At 40.9% G+C, this 15,874-nt stretch overlaps 1 pseudogene; it reads right to left on the reverse strand.

Annotated features, from left to right (window-relative positions):
• Positions 1-229: 229 nt before the first annotated feature.
• LOC123492361 lies at positions 230-11,782 on the reverse strand (annotated as a pseudogene).
• Positions 11,783-15,874: the final 4,092 nt, after the last annotated feature.

The following is a 15,874-nucleotide window of genomic DNA, read 5'->3' on the forward strand; positions in this document are numbered from 1 at the left end:
GAGCGTCTGCTAAATGACAAATATTTAATGTAATGTTTCCCGGACACAGATTAAGCCTTGTCCCGGTCTAAAAAGTTATTTAAATGCATGCTTCAATGCATGCTTTTTGGTCCAGGACCAGCGTTAGTCTGTGTCCGGGAAACTGTCCGAGCATGCATGTTTTTAATGTAGAGATGCTATTCCATTTCTAGTGGTCTACCATATGAGACTCGCTTTTTACTCAAATGAGTCAAAACGTGGGATAGTGACCCTTCCCTGGTGATGTGCAGAGAACTCTCTCTCTCTCTGCTGTCAGTTGTAGGGGGGAGGTAGGGGTGAGGATCCTCCCTCCTGGGTCCCCATAGTTCTGCATGCTGGGCTGCTGCAGTCCTGGAGGACAAATAGAGTAGATAAATGAATGAAAACTCACAAAGGTTACCATCTATGCACTGTATATTGTGTATTTTGTTTCGTAAGGTTGACGTAAATAACGTGGCCAGCAATACAGGGCATATCACGACAATACCACTGTCGTCCAGACTTCTCTGCCACACTGCCTGACTGCTATAGTGAGAGCTGAACTGAGTGACATTTGGGTTGAGTGAGGTCAGAATCTGAGCATGTATTAGAGGAATGAATATGAATAAGCAGCATTTCTCTCCAACAGCTCAGTTTCAATTGGTCCACTCAGGGACATAGATCTTGGTGCAGCACTGAACTAGAACATACCACGTTTTAAACCTCAACACAGAAAACACATGGAATATTAGTGTCATTATGTTTTACTCTTCTTCCCTCCAGAGCCAGAACATGAAATATTAATACCCATATTTCCAGGTCACTGACTAGAGGGGCTAGTGTGTGTGTGTGTGTGTGTGTGTGTGTGTGTGTGTGTGTGTATGTGTCAAAATAGCAAGGATGTGTTCAGAGAGTGACATCATCAGCCAGAATGGATCCAAGAAGCAGACCCAGAGTTAGTCCAAAATTGCACCCTATTCCATTCATAGTGCACTACTTTTGACATGAACCCTATTTGTAGTGGACTATATAGGGAATAGTGTGCCATTTGGGATCCAGAATCAGAAAAAGAGAGTCAATCACTGTACTGTATGAGATCAGAGACAGTGGTCCTTTCTGACCAGATTCATTTTGGAGGACTGGAGTAAGCTGAGAAAAGTTCCTTTGTAATGTGCTATGTATAAATGACTGCACTGAGTCTGGAATAGTGGGAGATGAAAGGAGAAAAGGAAATAAGTTGATGGCGGAGTGGGAGATAAAATAGAGAAGATGTGGGGTATTGAGTAAGAAAATAAAAGGGATATTGAGTGAGGGGAGAAAGAATGGGAGAGGGACTAGAGGTGGAGGAAGTCCATATGGGACTCACCTGGAGCTGTCATTGGGTGTCTGGTGAATGACACATTAAAGATGTCTTCAGGAAGGGGGGAGGGGTACATGCGTCAGCGGATAAAGAACCCCGCCCCACAGCAGAACAACATGCCCATCATCAGCAGTAGCCTGCAAACACAGACAGCAAAACGTACATAATACACGTTCCTTAACCATCAATTCGTGGCCTTACATAGCCAGACTAAGAGATAAAAGAAAGAGGTCATGAAAGGAATAAGAAAGAGCTTCAAGGTGTTCTGACTTTCGGGAAAATAGACTTTCAGGCATTGAGTCCACTGTGATATCAGTGGCAGTCGTTGAAAGAACTCATGGGCTCAATTTACTGGACTGAGAGGGTTCATCCTTGACAGTCAGACAGTTATACTACACTAGTATAGGAATACCTTAATAGCCCAATATTTATATTAATTGGATTGGCTCTGTCTCTGAATGTTTGAAAAGGCTGAGGGACCTTGCTTTGTCTGTTCTGTCTGCATAAAGTCCTTTCATAAGCCTTGTTTATACCTGGTGCTAATGTAGCACATGGGGATGTGTGAAACTTACTCCTCAGCCTGAAGTGTCCCCACTTGCGCCAGCGAATAGCTACAGTAGCTTTCCGTGTGGCGCCGACAGGTAATAAGACGCTTCAGGAGGGCGGTCACGTGCTAGCAAGGCAGAGATCCCGAGTTCGCGCCAAATCGGGAGGAAGTGGTACTCACTAAGCAAGCAGCGTGACGTCCTCTACAGTGGTGCTGTGACCCGGATCTACAGTTGCGCTCAGGTCAATGCTGTGGTCGCTGTTGTGTAAGTTTAAGGGGTGAATGTAGCATATGGGGATGTATGAAACTTACTCCTCAGCCTGAAGTGTCCCCACTTGCGCCAGAGAATAGCTACAGTAGCTTTCCGTGTGGCGCCGACAGGTAATACGCTTCAGTAGGGGGGTCACATGTGCTAGCAAGGCAGAGGTCCCGAGTTCGCGCCAAATCGGGAGGAAGTGGTACTCGCTAAGCAAGCAGCATGATGTCCTTTACACTTACATGCATCCTTTGTCCTGATCTTATCCACATTTTGATTGTGCCCATATTTTCAGATGTGTCTACACATGGTATTAAAATGTATCTCATATTCATCCACTGTGTCCACATAGTGATAATATTTATTTATTCAGTGGTGATTTTAGCATGTAAATCTTGGTGGGGCAAACAAACAAAAACGTTTGGGGGATGCATGCCAGCAAAGCCACTAAACAATACTATTGTACTATAACGGTGACAAACTGTTCCCACAAACTGTTAGGGCCTACATAAAGCTGTCCCAACAGCAGAGTCCCAACAGCAGCCCCAACAACTTACCACTGCTACATCTGGCTATCAGAAGAGCCTTGTCTGGCAGCAAAACAGATCATTCAGCCTCATTTACTGCCTTTTAAAAAACCATTGCTGATATGGCTGACTTGCTTAAACAAATTGAGATGTACAAACTATGGCATAAGGGGACGACAAGTGGATAAGAGGCAATCCGTAATTTCGATTAAGACATTAATGAGCGAACTAGGACGGACGTAGTCAATATAACTATTTGTTCAGCACTTTTGAAATGTACAGTGACAGAATTCAGAACATGGGCCGTTCTTACAGTATTCTCCCTGTACACCAAGTCAGAACTGTAGGATAAATAAAGGGGGCATATAAGCAGACAATGAAAGCTCTTACAATATTCTGTGATTACATTTCTCTAAAACAGGCCATTGACTACATGTGCACCACCAAGTCAGAACAGTAGCCGAAATTAAGAGGGGAAAATATACCAAATTATTAGGGTGAGGCACATGGGTTACTAACAGTTTACTACACAACATTCACTTAATATGACTTTCTTAGCTACAGTATACATATCGCTCTGGCATATTACGTCATTTATGCAGCAGCATACAACGTTTTTGGACTCACCTTGTTGTGCTGTGCTCACTTGATCAGGAAGGTGGCGCGGCGGTCCTTCGTGGGCTCTATTTTGTCATCAAACTTTGGCATCAAAGTCTGGCATTCTCTGGATTTATGGTGCTTTCAAGACAACTGGGAACTCTGAAAAAAACCAGGTTGAATCATGATGACGTCAGTGATCTTCAGGTTGTAGCTCTAGAAAGAGGTCCGAGTTCCCGACTTACAATTCCGAGTTGGATGACCGTTCAAAACGTATTTTCCCAGTCGGAGCTTGTTTTTTCTCGAGTTCCCAGTTGTCTTGAACTCACTGAAGTCAGATTTCCCAGTTCAGAGTTAACAGTTGTTTTGAGCGCAGCATAAATCTTGCTTGATTGACAGCATGGCCAATATTGAATGTTTATCATTTTAAGCTTGGAAAAGAGACCCTTAAACCCAGACTTGGGACCACAAAAGCACTCCACTGAATAGCAGGCTAGTGATTGCTTTGCAATGCTTGCAGTTAGCCACTGATTCCTTCCAAACCACTCAATGTTGAATTTGCGATTTCCAACTTGTTGTGTAATGTTTATGGCCAATGGCCGATGAGCACCGATACGTTTTACCTATACTTTCTCTTCATTATTTATCTTTGTATGACAAGGATTAAAAAAGATTTGCCAGTAGATTGTCAACTTGATTCATGATGACTGCCAGCTAAGATTTTGAAAGTATGATGTTGACATGATCAATCCAATCAAAGCTACTGTAGATATAACGTGATTTGACATCATTTTAACTATGGCCAATGACCTTGAGTCTTCTTGGATGGGCACTTCTAATGTAACTCTATGGCAGCACCAACGGGGCTTGAATTTTCGAGCTCTACCCTTTTGGCGGTGACGTAGTGTCCCCATGAGTAACAGAACACTGAGCCAATCACGACGCAACTAGAGAACATTACCAACCGCTACACTCTTTATTTTCCGCTGGCTGTCCCACCACCACAGAAAGCACTGAGCTAGGCTGAAACTCTTGCATTTTGGAGCTGCCTTACTCAAGAAAGCAAAAAATAGACCATGTTTGCATGTGGCTTTATCAACTCTTTATCAAGATTATTTTTGCATTCTTGAGTAAGGCAGCTCCAAAATGCAAGTGTTTGCAAACTGAAATGTGACACGTATTAATGCCAAAATAACATGCAAAACAGGCAATCCCCCCCGCCCCCTCCAAAAAAGGGGGGGTTGCCCCACCTGCCCTGAATGACGGGTCACCACTGCATAAGACAATGGTGCCACCTGTCAATGGTTTTAGAGGGCGGGATAATTCCGATTTTAAATGGTTTCACTGTCCAGATCTGTCTACACTTGTGAGATATCCAGACACAATGGGTGCCTAACTACCTCCAGAGGTGGTCAGGAAGATCTGATCACAATCAGAACACAATGCGTCTTTTATTTTAATTGTTTTGTTCTTCATCCTAAAATATAGTACAAGGACCTTTCTCTCAAACTGGTGTACTGAACTGAAGAACAACCCAAAGTCAAGTCAATGTTCCCTCTAAACTGCGCGCATTGCCGCGCACCTCCTCCAGTACTGCTGTGCTGAAGAAATGCCATGCGGCGCAGAGACGCAAGAGATTAGTTTGCACTATATATATCAACGTTTTTTCTCTGATCAAATCAACATTATATCAGCCCCTTTTCAATTAAACAAAACAAAACAAATCTAACTTTGCAAGATTGAGTCTGTGATTTTGTTATAGGCAGAGCCAGAGCACAACAGAGTAGAATTCTATTGGCAGGGGTATGTGCTTTTCAGATCAGACCGTAGAGCCGCGCGTGTGCACATTTGTTGATATTCTTCGCTAGTTAGCAAAGTTATTAGCCCAGTTATAGATAAGTATAGGTCAGCAATTTAGAGTTACTTCTTCCTACAAGAGCACAAAACCTGTAGGCTACATTTCAAGCTGTCTTTGAAAATCCAGTCAGGTAAAAAGCATATGTCTTAATTAAAGGGGCAGTGTTGTATTTTGAGACAGGCTTGAATATGCAAATACGCAGAGGGGTAGCCTACATTGTCTAATTCTCTGTATGTTAATAATAATAAATTTTGTTTTGTAAAGTGGTTTCATACAACACAATACAACGCAATTTACAGTCACCTATTTGGCCCATGGTGTTACAGACCAAGTAAAAAAATCATTAATTAATGTCAAGCCCTTCATAATGTAAAAAGGTTTTTAAAAGTATCATGCAATGTAGGCCTGCATTGAACACCACATATAAGCTACTGTAGGCTATATCAAAGAAATCAAAAGCTATTTCCATGTGAAAATGCTATGGGATTTGCTCCATTGGTTTTGTTGGTAGGTCTACATTATGCTCAAATAGCCTATTGGCTACTGTCTAAAACTGTAAGGGTACAGCCTCAGTGTTCACTGTAAACACGCACCGGAAGTTGCACAAAATTCTCACAACGTTCAAGTTTCCGCTTACAAGACCTAACATTTGCTCAGTGCCCCAAAAAAATTGAGGGAGCATTGGTCAAGATGAACTTCTACGCTACGCACACCACAGGCGGCCCCTTAATTGGGGAGGATGGGCTCATAGTAATGGCTGGAACTGAGTCAATGGAATGGTATTGAACACATCAAACACATGGTTTCCATGTGTTTGAAACCATTCCATTTACTTCATTCCAGCCACTATGAGCCGTCCTCCCCTCAGCAGCCTCCTGTGACGCACACATACACACACACACAGAGCAGTTTCTACAATGACTGAATTGCATACTAGGATAATGTCATAACAATAAAGCATTTCACTGTGAGCCAGTGTAGCTATTTTAAGCTACAGCAAGAAGCCCTCGCATGAGGGGCATGGTCTAAGTAGAAACAAAGGAGTTCCCAAAGGACCACAAACTCTATGAACAAACCAATGTATTATGCATAAATGCACACAAGTACATGCAGGGGGCAAGTTGGTGAGAGCAAGAGAGAGGAGAGGAGGAGATAGCGAAAAATACAGAGAGAAAGTAGATTGAGAAAAAGAGAGAGAGGAGGGAGGAGAGAAGTTAGACTGGCAGGCTAGTCTTGGGGGAACTCACCAGAAGTACCATAGTCTCTGGATGGAGAGGGCTCGGACACAGCACCGCGTCCCACAACAGTCCTCATATGACCGGCATCTACAACACACACACACATACACAGAGGAAAATGTTATTCCAATCACCAGCATCTAGAATACTGACTAAGAGAAGGCTTTTGTGCAAACAGTATAGTCCTCCAACATCCCTATCAAAACACATTAAGACAAATGGCAGTTCTCATAGGCAGAGTTCAATTTACAATACTGAGGGAAAAGTCTGAGAAAAATACCAAGTGGCCCAGTAAAATAGACACGTCAAGCAGATGAAATCTGCTCTGCGGTCTAAGATGAATATTAAGTAAACTATTGAGGTTGCACTGAGTTTAGTTCCACGTCCATTCATTTCAGTTTGTCTTGAGTCCCTGAGCTGAAGTTGGATAGCTATCTGAACCCCCTGCAGATCAATTGGCAGCATCTGTATACAGGAGAGCTGATGATGAATTGCTCTCTGTGACTTGACTAGTGTGTGTACGCCGCAGACACACACCCTGGCCCAGACACAAAAGGTTTTCTATGTCAAATATTGGAACTTTTAGGTAACAATTAATCATACTTAGTAAAAAATCACAAATAATTTTTATTGTAGGATAATCTGTTAGTTACAGTGTGATGTTCTTTTCTCTGTTGATGGGGTGGGGCTAATTGTGTGAGGCAGAGATGTGATTTGGCAGTTCCAGTCTTCAGATCTGCCCTGCACAGAGAGCAGCAGTGTCTGATGTTTTTCAAGGGCATATAGCAGCTTCAGTTTTAAACATGGAGGAGAGATTATTTATGGATCATTACAGATTTCAGAGAAATGTTCATCATCCACTGAGCTGCACTGAACGTTAAATCCTCTGGCTAAATTGACGGCAATCCACTTACATGACAAATCCTCCTCAACATTTGAAATACTCCCTCTCCTACTGTCAGTATTTTGTACTGTATTTCAACACCAGCAGTACTAAAAGGGTGAGAGCTACATTCCCAGCTTTCAGCATTAAAGTGATACTTCAGGATTTTGGCAATGAGGCCTTTTATCTACTTCCCCAGATTCAGATGAACTCGTGGACACAATTTGTAGGTCTCTGTGTCCAGTATGAAGGTAGTTTTGTGAGCCAATGCTAAATAGCATATGGGTCTCTGCTAGCATTCTAGCAGATACTCGTAACTTCCTTCATACTGGACACAGAGACATAAAAATGGTATCTACGAGTTCTTCTGACTCTGGGGAAGTAGATAAAGGGCATCATTGTCAAAATCCCGAAGTATCCTTAAGGCCATCCAGTACACAAGTCATTAGCAACACATCACTAGGGGCCCGATTCCGACTTAGGAAATTATGCCTTTCTTGCGCACTTCTCAGTATTTGGTATTCAGACTTACCTTATGAAGGTGTGTAATGGGCATTGCAGGTGTGGTTCCCTTGCGCTCACTGAATAAATGTAATTCAACAGCTGTGAACTCTCCCACTTGCTGGCCAACAGTTTTTCTCGTGGTGTTTTCATTCAATAGGGTTTTCAGTACATTTATGTTAAGCCATCCCTTTAAATACGGTGTACGTTTAATTAGAATTTAGTCGACAGACTAGAATACATCGAGAGAACAGGTTCAGAAAATAGGGATCAATGAAAGAAAGCCATCTAAATATATACATATTCGTCTCCGTTTCAACACCAACTGGTAGATTTAAAAAATACTCCGATCTTGTAGATTATTCATGCACATTTTAGGGTTAGGAAAGTATGTATGAATCATAAAAAAATGCTGGTTTGGAGAACCTTTAGCGATGAAATATATTGATGAATCAAAAATAGTGGTTTGAGTCATTCTGAAAATTGCCACATTCAGTTTTTAACCCATTGTAATGTTGGAAGATTAGTGTATATATAATTATAATAGGGAGAATAGTGTACAATAGTAGGCTATACCCTCCTCTATTGCCTACGCTAACAATGGAACTGTGTGATGACACAGCCAAGTATTGTGCCATGCGTTGGGTTCAAACTGTTACAGTTTGGTCTGCACTCCGCTCCATAACGATTGAATTAGCCTAAATGTCTTTTTTTTCTATTATCAACTGTTACTAATGATCCTCAGCAACAACCACATGGCCGTGACGGTGTTCACAGAGTAAGCAATTGAAGGTCAACTAAACAATGTAACTAAATGGAATGATAATGTAGGCTATACCAGCTGAAGGGAATATGTGTTGTTATTAGGCCTACTGAATGTCGATACTGATAGTGGCTAATATTTAACATGATAGAAATAGGAAACAGAGAAAGTCGGCGTAGCCTATAATTAAGACATTCGAAAGTACCCATCCCTGCAAGTTAAAAAGCTGTACAATTACAATTCTGCATAATGGCACAGCATTTCATAAACTTTACTGTGGGAAAGTTGATATGTTGATATGCTTCAGTTTACTGCCATATGACTGGTTTCACATTTGTCTCCAGTGATTATAAGGTAAAACAGATCTAAAACAAGTGTAATTTATATTTACAATTCCTTTATCCAAACGGATTACTCATTTACCTAGCTCCTTTCAATAGTTCTTATCAAGTTGTGAATTACAGTGCATGGAGAATACTGTTATTTCTATAAAACTAAATTAAGTAGATGCATTTTCCACTTGGAACCGGTAGGTTCTCTCAAACTTATTCATTGTTTCCTCTCGCGTAAAGGTGGTGGAATTATGAAGGAATTAAGTCAAGGTCAGAATACAGCATATTTGTAAACACACCTCCACCACACCTTAATTTCTTAGATCTCCACCCAAACTAATAGCAGGTCAATAGTATGCTATTCTCATGCTTAAATTCAAGGTCAAAATACGCAAACAGTGCATAAAAAGGGAATAACGTTCCATTTACGCTCGCTTAACTCGTGTCAGATTTGGGGCCTAGGAAAGGGCATTGAGCTGAGCCAGCATTCTCTTAGTAGTGCACTATAATTCCACACAGTTTGCCTGCACTATACTGTATTTCAATAGATTTGTGTGTGCACTTTTTTTATAGAGGCAATGCAATCCAAATCCCCCAGTCACTGCGATAATGATCTCCTCTCTCTCCCACCATAACTCATTCTGACGCACCACCACTGTAGAGCATTTCTTAAAGCATAGTGGCCAGCCTAGTGGCCAACATGTCTTTATAATTTCAAAGACTTGATCTGAAGACTAATGCTTAGCCCATTTGTTAAATGATTTAGATCGAAATCAAAGATCTTCTCCAAGGTGATTTCTCAACCCAGTGGATGCTGTATGCGATTTTATTGGGAAAAGCTACAGCTTATTCTTTATTTCTCCTTGCCGCTTCGACCGCATGCTATTTGAATGACAGCCAAAATCAATCTTCTATTAAAGTGCAGTCATAGGCCGGTATTGACTCATTAGAATTTTACCAATCTGAGTGATCTCTCTGTATTCATCCACATCCAGGGACCATTTTATTGAATCAAACACAACCCGGCCTTTATACAAGCCAGAGGGAATCAATAGACTGCACTCCTTAAGTTCACAAACAGTTTAATTTAAATGAAGGTTGAAAAATAAATATGAAGATGTGTTGTAAAATATGAATGTCTTAACAATTAATATAACGTATGCTGCAATGAAATGTTGTCTGTGTCCAGATCATTCTGTTACCCATGTGTGTGTACAGTATACTTACATGAAATAGATGTGGTAGCCTCCTTCAAAATACCAGCAGTACTTCTTGGAAGCTGTGCACTGTCCATGAGAAGAAGAAAACTGGTCATTGATTTATATTTGCTGGTAGAAGATCAGAGGGCAAGTCAGAGGGAAAATTAAGTGTTGGGCATTTAAGTAGGAAACTTGTCCACCATGTGAATTCCTTATAGTTTTATTTATCTGTGATGTGCCAGATGTGACCACCAAACAGGACTTGGTTGGCTTGTCATTAACACAGGTATATAAAATCACTTTATATTTGATGAACCAAACGTATATTACATGCAATGCTCTATGTTCAGAGGCCAACTCAAGATGATTGTAAACCACTGACTGCAAAGTCCAGACGAGACCAGAACCCACTCTGCCAACATACAGTTCAATGCAGCCTCTGTCAGACCAGGCCCAGCGCCTAATGTATAACAAGACTCTAAAATGAGGTACTGGAGAAAAACAGGCTGTGGACTCTCACTATTACTGCCCTCACTGGACATAATCACACTATTCCCCATGTGTTCTTTTCTGAGGCTCTGGCTTCTATGATGATGAGGATGAGACATCCCCTTTGTTTGATGTCCATCCATCACCATGTAAGGCATGTGTGAGCTGTGAGGCGAGCCAGCTAGCCTTGTTTGATGTGAGTAATTGTGGGAAACACTCCAGCCTAGATCTGCCAGGTGGATGTTTGTGTCCACGGTCAATTGCAGCTATCAGGGTGTCCCTTCCATTTACACTCATGGCAAGTGGACACAAAGGCAGCCCCTGAGCAGGACTGGAGCTCGCCTTTGGTCATCAGCAGAGGAGCTGGGCTCACGAACAAGACCACAAAGAGCTGTTTGTCACTGCTTCAGTTCTGTCACAATTAACAACGGTTAGCAGAGGAAGAGATGCCTGTGTGTGTGTGTGTGTGTGTGTGTGTGTGTGTGTGTGTGTGTGTGTGTGTGTGTGTGTGTGTGTGTGTGTGTGTGTGCGTGCGTGCGTGCGTGCGTGCGTGCGTGCGAATGAGTGAACTGTAGGTGTGCGTGAGTGCATGTGTCTGTTTGCATGTGCAGTAGGCTTTGTAAAATGGTATTGTGTGATCTATTTATTGTATCTTATTGGATGGAACCAAATGGTCAGAGGCAAGACAAGGCCAAACAAATTAATATTGTGGTATATGATACGATCCGGGCTGATGTAAATATGAGTCCAGTAAGACTGTTATGAATGGTGAGTTTCTCTAAATATTGTTTCATTTCAAGAATATAATATAGATATTAATACATTATGCACAGAATATAATTCAATATACCACGGATTTATGTAACCTTACATAACTGCCTAGCTTTCATAGGCCTGAATAGTTCTCAGTATCCCACAACTTCTGCAGCAGCAGGGCTCAGTGTTTTGTTGATGTTCAATTAACCCCAGGGCTATAATATTTGAGAGACCAACGAGACAGTTCCGAAGCTCGTCATACCATGGCCTAAACCTTTTAATGGAAGCAAAAAAAGGACAACAATTATTCACTTTAACATTTAATTTATTTTCTGACTATAAATATCACTCACCTTATCTACTAACCAAAACATAAATATGATTCCACACAGAACTGCCATCATTCACGAAATGTTAACTCCGCTCACGGACAGTAGCCTCCACCTAAATACCGTGATAGTCCAAAATTCATCAGACATGTTTAGAAATCACTCTTTGACCATCTCGTCGCATAGCGCGTTTGCAGTTTGGTGAGCCACCGGCCACGACTGTCCGATGTTAATGCGCTGTCAGTCGGTGCCATTGGTCGATACGGCTTCAGACAGTCAAGCAATTGGAGCTGATCTCTTCTTCACAGTTGAGTTTGTCACTATCTTTTGCATTAAATCGTATCGTACGTAGCGTATTCTTTTCACACATATACGTGTCCACTCTGTACACATACGCATAAAGATGATAATAAAGTATCCCGAGGAAAACTGCAATCAAGGACGCAGAAACACTGCTTGAAAGCACTCGCAGACCATTAAACATTTTACATTTACATTTTAGTCATTTAGCAGACGCTCTTATCCAGAGCGACTTACAGTTAGTGAGTGCATATGACTCCACACTGTCACAAATTCAGTGTCACAACATGTTGATCACACAAATCATATGCAGACAGATCCAACAGTTTTAATACTGATTTATTTAGTTAATCCATAGAAATATATTGAATCGTCAAATTCTCTGTTGATGGCAGTTGGCACATTTTTGAACTAACAAAACTATACAGAACTATACAAAACATTGCTGTGTTCCTGAGCATATCTGTCCAGAACTTGTCTTGGGTCTTTGTGCAGTGTGCAGAGTTGATAAGCGCTTCCCTTCCTATCAGTCAGAAAATGGTGCAGTGTCATAAGTGGCTATTATGGCTGGGATGCACTGCGGGTGCTGATCATTCCAAATGCACATAATAGGAACCGTTAGGTCTCCAATGCCTTACACAAAGTAACTTGAAACTAGACCAATGACCAGGAAATTCATAATTGACATACAAATTATTAGTATATGCTCTAACATGACATCAATAACAAATACATTAACACACATACAACAACTTCACAAATTTACTGGGAACAATATTGCAATGCAGGTAACAATGTTGTCCTCGTTGAATGAGTAGCTAGTTCCGCACTGAATTTAAACTGGTTTACATTCAAGCTTGATTTCCTTACCTACCCTTTTCTGAATTGCCTTCGAAGACCTTTGACTCGTTAGTGAATAAACTGCTTCTGTCAAACAAAGTAATCCGAACTTTTCCGCGGTGATATAACTGTGAAACAACTTCCATAACGGTCTCACGTGTTTGTTTGTTTTTTACTGCTTATGTGTGCATAGAACGTGGTGATTGGTGAATCAAGTCCACTCACGTGATGGACGTCTCGCCGGCAGTTATGTGGTTGGATTTTTTTGTTATAAAAACAAATAACGACATGCTGTGACACTAGGTAATGATGATGTTTTCGTTTCTTTACATAAAATGTCCACGTATGATTACATATATGTACAGTACCAGTCAAAAGTTTGGACACACTTATTTTTACTATTTTCTACATTGTATAATAATAATGAAGACATCAAAACAATGAAATAACTCATATGAAATCATGTAGTAACCAAAAAAGGGATAAACAAATCAAAATATATTTTAGATTCTTCAAAGTAGCCACCTTTTGCCTTGATGACAGCTTTGCAGACTCTTGGCATTCTCTCAACCAGTGTCATGAGGAATGCTTTTCCAACAGTCTTGAAGGAGTTCCCACATATGCTGAGCACTTGTTGGCTGCTTTTCCATCACTCTGCAGTCCAACTAATCCAAAACCATCTCAATTGGGTTGATGTTGGGTGATTGTGGAGGCCAGGTCATCTGATGCAGCACTCCATCCCTCTCCTTCTTGGTCAAATAGCCCTTACACAGCCTGGAGGTGTGTTGGGTCATTGTCCTGTTGAAAAACAAATTATAGTCCCACTAAGCGCAAACCAGATGGGATGGCATATCGCTGCAGAATACTGTGGTAGGCATGCTGGTTAAGTGTGCCTTGAATTCTAAATAAATCACTGACAGTGTCACCAGCAAAGCACCCCCACACCATCACACCTCCTCCTCCATGCTTCACGGTGGGAACCACACATGCGGTGATCATCCGTTCACCTACTCTGCGTCTCACAAAGACACGGCGGTTGGAACCAAAAATCTCAAATTTGGACTCATCAGACCAAAGGGCCGATTTCCACCGGTCTAATGTCCATTGCTCGTGTTTCTTGGCCCAAGCAAGTCTCTTCTTATTATTGGTGTGCTTTAGTAGTGGTTTCTTTGCAGCAATTCGACCATTAAGGCCAACAGTTGATGTTGAGATTTGTCTGTTACTTGAACTCTGTGAAGCATTTATTTGGGCTGCAATTTCTGAGGTTGGTAACTCTAATGAACTTATCCTCTGCAGCAGAGGTAACTCTGGGTCTTCCTTTCCTGTGGCGGTCCTCATGAGAGCCAGTTTCATCACAGCGCTTGATGGTTTTTGCGACTGCACTTGAAGAAACTTTAAAAGTTATTGAAATGTTCTGTATTGACTGACCTTCATGTCTTAAAGTAATGATGGACTGTTGTTTCTCTTTGCTTATTTGAGCTGTTCTTTCCATAATATGGACTTGGTCTTTACCAAATAGGGTTATCTTCTGTATACCACCCCTACCTTGTCACAACACAACTGATTGGCTCAAATAAATTCCACAAATTAACTTTTAAGAAGGCACACCTGTTAATTGAAATGCATTCCAGGTGACTACCTCATGAAGCTGGTTGAGAGAATGCCAAGAGTGTGCAAAGCTGTCATCAAGGCAAAGGGTAGCTACTTTGAAGAATGTAAAATCTAAAATATATTTTGATTTGTTTAACACTTTTTTGGTTACTACATGATTCCATGTGTTATTTCATAGTTTTGATGTCTTCACTATTATTCTACAATGTAGAAAATAGCAAAAATAAAGAAAAACCCTGGAATTAGTAGGTGTGTCCAAACTTTTGACTGTATGTGTTTCTGTCATTGTCTGGGCATTGTGAACACAAAACTCCCCAGGTTCGCTTGTCAGTATTCCCGCACCACACACTAGACTACTGCAACACCGTTAACCCCTGCCATAGCCCCTCACATTAGTGCCACAAAAGAGAGAAAATGATGATGTGCAGGTTCGCGGAAAAAACGTTTGCTGTTTTTCGATATTGATTAGAGATTGTCAAGGATGCACAGAAATTCCAAAAATATGTGTGGAGTTTTTAGTTCAGATTATTTGTTTGCAATATGTGATCTATAGGCTAAGAGAAATTACTAACTGTTTTTTCGATTGTGGGGTTTGAATAGTGTGAGAAGACGACAACATATTTGGTAAGAATCACAACATATTGTACAAAATATTTCTAGCTCTTGGGTGTACAATTTTCAATTACAGCGTTATTTAATCTGCAGTTATTCTTCTACTATTTATTCTATTACCAAATAATATTTACATGTTAATAGTATCTTCTGATTACAATTATTATGTCTCACCTTTTATTAGCTTCCAAAATGTAAGTAGGTATATGGTATATCTAGCTGTAAGATAACACATTCTGATGGAATGGCTTGTCCTGCATGTGAACGCAAGGAGGACTTGGACCTCAAAATAGGTGAAGTGCATTGGCAAAAGAGTTGAGTCCTCATTCAAAGACAAGGGCAGTGTGAATACAAAGAGAGCTGAGATCTTAGGCTCTTTTTTTTTACCACAGAGTTCACTTTAAAGAGGACTGAGATCGGTTATATTAAAGAGGACTATATGTGAAAACACCCTAAATGTTTATGGTTTATATAAGGTCTATGGTTAAGACTCCTTTAGTCCTGACCTAGATGAAGGTCTGAACTCTATTTTAAAAGTACTGAATTAATTCTTCATTTAATTTCGTTGTAATAATCTTCGAACGAAATGCTTACAACGGACTACAAGATAGCCTAGGAAATTCGTTCAAGCAAAGCTATCTGCTACAGTGCTGTCCTTGGTTGCGCTTATCCTCCACGACTGTAATTGCACTTTGAATACACTAGAGAGCGATGTTGCCACAAGATCCCAAGCTAATGACCCTGAAATTAATATGGTGATCATTTTTATAAATAAATTGAAAATCTGTACATGTGTGAGTTCTTCAGTGGGTTTTCAGTGAAGTATTGTGTTTGAAGTAGTCTGTCTTGGTCTTTGCTGGTCTTCTCTGTGTCTCTGGA

The sequence above is a fragment of the Coregonus clupeaformis genome, chromosome 14 (genome assembly GCF_020615455.1).
Source record: "Coregonus clupeaformis isolate EN_2021a chromosome 14, ASM2061545v1, whole genome shotgun sequence".
Classification (NCBI taxonomy): domain Eukaryota; kingdom Metazoa; phylum Chordata; class Actinopteri; order Salmoniformes; family Salmonidae; genus Coregonus; species Coregonus clupeaformis.